This window comes from Salmo salar, chromosome ssa24, assembly GCF_905237065.1.
Source record: "Salmo salar chromosome ssa24, Ssal_v3.1, whole genome shotgun sequence".
Lineage (NCBI taxonomy): Eukaryota > Metazoa > Chordata > Actinopteri > Salmoniformes > Salmonidae > Salmo > Salmo salar.
Genome location: NC_059465.1, coordinates 47,449,614 through 47,457,194, shown reverse-complemented (window position 1 = coordinate 47,457,194; position 7,581 = coordinate 47,449,614).

The window sequence follows — 7,581 nt, the reverse complement described above, 5'->3', positions numbered from 1 at the left end:
GGTTGGGTAGTCAGTCAGTCAGGTTGGGTAGTCAGTCAGTCAGGTTGGGTAGTCAGTCAGGTTGGGTAGTCAGTCAGTCAGGTTGGGTAGTCAGTCAGACAGGTTGGGTAGTCAGTCAGTCAGGTTGGGTAGTCAGTCAGCCAGGTTCAGTAGTCAGTCAGTCAAGTTGGGTAGTCAGTCAGTCAGGTTGGGTAGTCAGTCAGGTTGGGTAGTCAGTCAGTCAGGTTGGGTAGTCAGTCAGTCAGGTTGGGTAGTCAGTCAGGTTGGGTAGTCAGTCAGGTTGGGTAGTCAGTCAGTCAGGTTGGGTAGTCAGTCAGTCAGGTTGGGTAGTCAGTCAGGTTGGGTAGTCAGTCAGGTTGGGTAGTCAGTCAGGTTGGGTAGTCAGTCAGGTTGGGTAGTCAGTCAGTCAGGTTGGGTAGTCAGTCAGTCAGGTTGGGTAGTCAGTCAGTCAGGTTGGGTAGTCAGTCAGGTTGGGTAGTCATTCAGTCAGGTTGGGTAGTCAGTCAGACAGGTTGGGTAGTCAGTCAGTCAGGTTGGGTAGTCAGTCAGTCAGGTTCAGTAGTCAGTCAGTCAAGTTGGGTAGTCAGTCAGGTTGGGTAGTCAGTCAGGTTGGGTAGTCAGTCAGTCAAGTTGGGTAGCCAGTCAGTCAGGTTGGGTAGTCAGTCAGACAGGTTGGTAGTCAGTCAGTCAGACTCTCTCTCCCTCCCTTCCTCCTTCCCTCCCTCCCTCCTCCCTCCTCCCTCCCTCCCTCCCTCCCTCCCTCCCTCCCTCCCTCCCTCCCTCCCTCCCCATTCCCACCTGCTGAGGGGATACCATGTTTATATTATATAATGTCACAGGCCCAAGTACAGTGAAATGCATCTCTTGCAGCTCTAACCAAACAAGGCCATAATCAATAACAATCTAATACTATAATTAACAAGGGAGAACAAAAACACAAAGTAAACAAGGATACAGTTAATACCATAATATATACAGTTAATACCATACTATATACAGTTAATACCATACTATATACAGTTAATACCATACTATATACAGGGTCAGGTTAATACCATAATATATACAGTTAATACCATAATATATACAGTTAATACCATAATATATACAGTTAATACAATACTATATACAGTTAATACAATACTATATACAGTTAATACCATACTATATACAGGGTCAGTTAATACAATACTATATACAGTTAATACCATACTATATACAGTTAATACCATACTATATACAGTTAATACCATACTATATACAGTTAATACCATAATATATACAGTTAATACCATACTATATACAGTTAATACCATACTATATACAGTTAATACCATACTATATACAGGGTCAGGTAATACCATACTATATACAGTTAATACAATACTATATACAGTTAATACCATAATATATACAGTTAATACAATACTATATACAGGGTCAGTTAATACCATACTATATACAGTTAATACCATACTATATACAGTTAATACCATACTATATACAGTTAATACCATACTATATACAGTTAATACCATAATATATACAGTTAATACCATACTATATACAGTTAATACCATACTATATACAGTTAATACCATACTATATACAGGGTCAGTTAATACCATACTATATACAGTTAATACCATACTATATACAGGGTCAGTTAATACCATACTATATACAGTTAATACCATACTATATACAGGATCAGTTAATACCATACTATATACAGTTAATACCATACTATATACAGGATCAGTTAATACCATACTATATACAGTTAATACCATACTATATACAGTTAATACCATACTATATACAGTTAATACCATACTATATACAGTTAATACAATACTATATACAGGGTCAGTTAATACCATACTATATACAGTTAATACCATACTATATACAGGGTCAGTTAATACCACACTATATACAGTTAATACCATACTATATACAGTTAATACAATACTATATACAGTTAATACCATACTATATACAGTTAATACAATACTATATACAGTTAATACCATACTATATACAGTTAATACAATACTATATACAGGGTCAGTTAATACCATACTATATACAGTTAATACCATACTATATACAGTTAATACCATACTATATACAGTTAATACAATACTATATACAGTTAATACCATACTATATACAGTTAATACCATACTATATACAGTTAATACAATACTATATACAGTTAATACCATACTATATACAGTTAATACAATACTATATACAGGGTCAGTTAATACCATACTATATACAGTTAATACCATACTATATACAGTTAATACCATACTATATACAGTTAATACCATACTATATACAGTTAATACCATACTATATACAGGATCAGTTAATACCATACTATATACAGTTAATACCATACTATATACAGTTAATACCATACTATATACAGTTAATACAATACTATATACAGTTAATACAATACTATATACAGTTAATACCATACTATATACAGGGTCAGTTAATACCATACTATATACAGTTAATACCATACTATATACAGGGTCAGTTAATACCATACTATATACAGTTAATACCATACTATATACAGGGTCAGGTTAATACCATACTATATACAGGGTCAGTTAATACCAAACTATATACAGTTAATACCATACTATATACAGGGTCAGTTAATACCATACTATATACAGTTAATACCATACTATATACAGGGTCAGTTAATACCATACTATATACAGGGTCAGTTAATACCATACTATATACAGTTAATACCATACTATATACAGGATCAGTTAATACCATACTATATACAGGGTCAGGTTAATACCATACTATAAACAGGGTCAGGTTAATACCATACTATATACAGGGTCAGTTAATACCATACTATATACAGTTAATACCATACTATATACAGTTAATACCATACTATATACAGGGTCAGTTAATACCATACTATATACAGGGTCAGGTTAATACCATACTATATACAGGGTCAGTTAATACCATACTATATACAGGGTCAGTTAATACCATACTATATACAGTTAATACCATACTATATACAGGGTCAGGTTAATACCATAGTATATACAGGGTCAGGTTAATACCATACTATATACAGGGTCAGGTTAATACCATACTATATACAGTTAATACCATACTATATACAGGGTCAGTAGCTATATACAGGGTCAGTTCCAGGGTCAGTAGATATATACAGGGTCAGTAGTTATATACAGGGTCAGTAGCTATATACAGGGTCAGTAGTTATATACAGGGTCAGTAGCTTTATACAGGGTCAGTAGCTATATACAGGGTCAGTAGCTATATACAGGGTCAGTAGCTATATACAGGGTCAGTTCCAGGGTCAGTTCCAGGGTCAGTAGCTATATACAGGGTCAGTAGCTATATACAGGGTCAGTAGCTATATACAGGGTCAGTTCCAGGGTCAGTAGCTATATACAGGGTCAGTTCCAGGGTCAGTAGCTATATACAGGGACAGTAGCTATATACAGGGTCAGTAGCTATATACAGGGTCAGTAGCTATATACAGGGACAGTAGCTATATACAGGGTCAGTAGCTATATACAGGGTCAGTAGCTATATACAGGGTCAGTAGCTATATACAGGGTCAGTTCCAGGGTCAGTAGTTATATACAGGGTCAGTTCCAGGGTCAGTAGCTATATACAGGGACAGTAGCTATATACAGGGTCAGTAGCTATATACAGGGTCAGTTCTAGGGTCAGTAGCTATATACAGGGACAGTAGCTATATACAGGGTCAGTAGCTATATACAGGGTCAGTAGCTCTATACAGGGTCAGTAGTTATATACAGGGTCAGTAGCTATATACAGGGTCAGTAGCTATATACAGGGTCAGTAGCTATATACAGGGTCAGTAGCTATATACAGGGTCAGTAGTTATATACAGGGACAGTAGCTATATACAGGGTCAGTAGCTATATACAGGGACAGTAGCTATATACAGGGTCAGTTCCAGGGTCAGTAGTTATATACAGGGTCAGTTCCAGGGTCAGTAGTTATATACAGGGTCAGTAGCTATATACAGGGTCAGTAGCTATATACAGGGTCAGTAGCTATATACAGGGTCAGTTCCAGGGTCAGTAGTTATATACAGGGTCAGTTCCAGGGTCAGTAGCTATATACAGGGTCAGTAGCTATATACAGGGTCAGTTCCAGGGTCAGTAGTTATATACAGGGTCAGTTCCAGGGTCAGTAGCTATATACAGGGTCAGTAGCTATATACAGGGTCAGTAGTTATATACAGGGTCAGTTCCAGGGTCAGTAGCTATATACAGGGTCAGTAGCTATATACAGGGTCAGTAGCTATATACAGTGTCAGTAGCTATATACAGGGTCAGTTCCAGGGTCAGTAGTTATATACAGGGTCAGTTCCAGGGTCAGTAGCTATATACAGGGTCAGTAGCTATATACACGGACAGTAGCTATATACAGGGTCAGTAGCTATATACAGGGTCAGTAGCTATATACAGGGACAGTAGCTATATACAGGGTCAGTAGCTATATACAGGGTCAGTAGCTATATACAGGGTCAGTAGCTATATACAGGGACAGTAGCTATATACAGGGACAGTTCCAGGGTCAGTAGCTATATACAGGGTCAGTAGCTATATACAGGGTCAGTAGCTATATACAGGGTCAGTAGCTATATACAGGGTCAGTTCCAGGGTCAGTAGCTATATACAGGGTCAGTAGCTATATACAGGGACAGTTCCAGGGTCAGTAGCTATATACAGGGTCAGTAGCTATATTCAGGGTCAGTAGTTATATACAGGGTCAGTAGCTATATACAGGGTCAGTAGCTATATACAGGGTCAGTTCCAGGGTCAGTAGTTATATACAGGGTCAGTTCCAGGGTCAGTAGCTATATACAGGGTCAGTAGCTATATACAGGGTCAGTAGCTATATACAGGGTCAGTAGTTATATACAGGGTCAGTGGCTATATACAGGGACAGTAGCTATATACAGGGTCAGTAGCTATATACAGGGTCAGTAGTTATATACAGGGTCAGTAGCTATATACAGGGTCAGTAGCTATATACAGGGTCAGTTCCAGGGTCAGTAGCTATATAAAGGGACAATAGCTATATACAGGGTCAGTTCTAGGGTCAGTAGCTATATACAGGGACAGTAGCTATATACAGGGTCAGTAGCTATATACAGGGACAGTAGCTATATACAGGGTCAGTAGTTATATACAGGGTCAGTAGCTATATACAGTGTCAGTAGCTATATACAGGGTCAGTAGCTATATACTGGGTCAGTAGCTGTATACAGGGTCAGTAGCTATATACAGGGTCAGTAGTTATATACAGGGTCAGTAGCTATATACAGGGTCAGTAGTTATATACAGGGTCAGTAGCTATATACAGTGTCAGTAGCTATATACAGGGTCAGTAGCTATATACAGGGTCAGTAGCTATATACAGGGTCAGTAGCTATATTCAGGGTCAGTAGCTATATACAGGGTCAGTAGCTATATACAGGGTCAGTAGCTATATACAGGGTCAGTAGCTATATACAGGGACAGTTCCAGGGTCAGTAGTTATATACAGGGTCAGTTCCAGGGACAGTATCTATATACAGGGCCAGTTCCAGGGTCAGTAGCTATATATACAGGGTCAGTAGCTATATACAGGGTCAGTAGCTATATTCAGGGTCAGTAGCTATATTCAGGGTCAGTAGCTATATACAGGGTCAGTAGCTATATACAGGGTCAGTAGCTATATACAGGGACAGTTCCAGGGTCAGTAGTTATATACAGGGTCAGTAGCTATATACAGGGTCAGTAGCTATATTCAGGGTCAGTAGCTATATACAGGGTCAGTAGCTATATACAGGGTCAGTAGCTATATACAGGGTCAGTAGCTATATTCAGGGTCAGTAGCTATATTCAGGGTCAGTAGCTATATACAGGGTCAGTAGCTATATACAGGGTCAGTAGCTATATACAGGGTCAGTTCCAGGGACAGTAGCTATGTACAGGGTCAGTAGCTATATACAGGGTCAGTAGCTATATACAGGGTCAGTAGTTATATACAGGGTCAGTAGCTATATACAGGGACAGTAGCTATATACAGGGTCAGTAGCTATATACAGGGTCAGTAGTTATATACAGGGTCAGTATCTATATACAGGGTCAGTAGCTATATACAGGGTCAGTAGCTATATACAGGGTCAGTAGCTATATACAGGATCAGTAGCTATATACAGGGCCAGTAGCTATATACAGGTTCAGTAGTTATATACAGGGTCAGTAGCTATATACAGGGTCAGTTCCAGGGTCAGTAGCTATATACAGGGTCAGTAGCTATATACAGGGTCAGTAGTTATATACAGGGTCAGTAGCTATATACAGGGTCAGTAGCTATATACACGGTCAGTTCCAGGGTCAGTAGCTATATACAGGGTCAGTTCCAGGGTCAGTAGTTATATACAGGGTCAGTAGTTATATACAGGGTCAGTAGCTATTTACAGGGTCAGTAGCTATATACAGGGTCAGTAGCTATATACAGGGTCAGTAGCTATATACACGGTCAGTTCCAGGGTCAGTAGCTATATACAGGGTCAGTAGCTATATACAGGGTCAGTAGCTAAATACAGGGTCAGTTCCAGGGACAGTAGCTATATACAGGGTCAGTAGCTATATTCAGGGTCAGTAGCTATATACAGGGTCAGTAGCTATATACAGGGTGAGTAGCTATATACAGGGTCAGTTCCAGGGACAGTAGCTATATACAGGGTCAGTAGCTATATACAGGGTCAGTAGCTATATACAGGGTCAGTAGCTATATACAGGGTCAGTTCCAGGGTCAGTAGCTATATACATGGACAGTAGCTATATACAGGGTCAGTAGCTACATACAGGGCCAGTAGCTATATACAGGGCCAGTAGCTATATACAGGGTCAGTAGCTATATACAGGGCCAGTAGCTATATACAGGGCCAGTAGCTATATACAGGGTCAGTAGCTATATACAGGGTCAGTAGTTATATACAGGGTCTGTAGCTATATACAGGGTCAGTTCCAGGGACAGTAGCTATATACAGGGTCAGTAGTTATTTACAGGGTCAGTAGCTATATACAGGGTCAGTAGCTATATACAGGGTCAGTAGCTATATACAGGGTCAGTTCCAGGGTCAGTAGTTATATACAGAGTCAGTAGCTATATACAGGGTCAGTTCCAGGGTCAGTAGCTATATACAGGGACAGTAGCTATATACAGGGTCAGTAGTTATATACAGGGTCAGTAGCTATATACAGGGTCAGTAGCTATATTCAGGGTCAGTAGCTATATACAGGGTCAGTAGCTATATACAGGGTCAGTAGCTATATACAGGGTCAGTAGCTATATACAGGGTCAGTAGCTATATTCAGGGTCAGTAGCTATATACAGGGTCAGTAGCTATATACAGGGTCAGTAGCTATATACAGGGTCAGTAGCTATATTCAGGGTCAGTAGCGATATACAGGGTCAGTAGCTATATACAGGGACAGTTCCAGGGTCAGTAGTTATGTA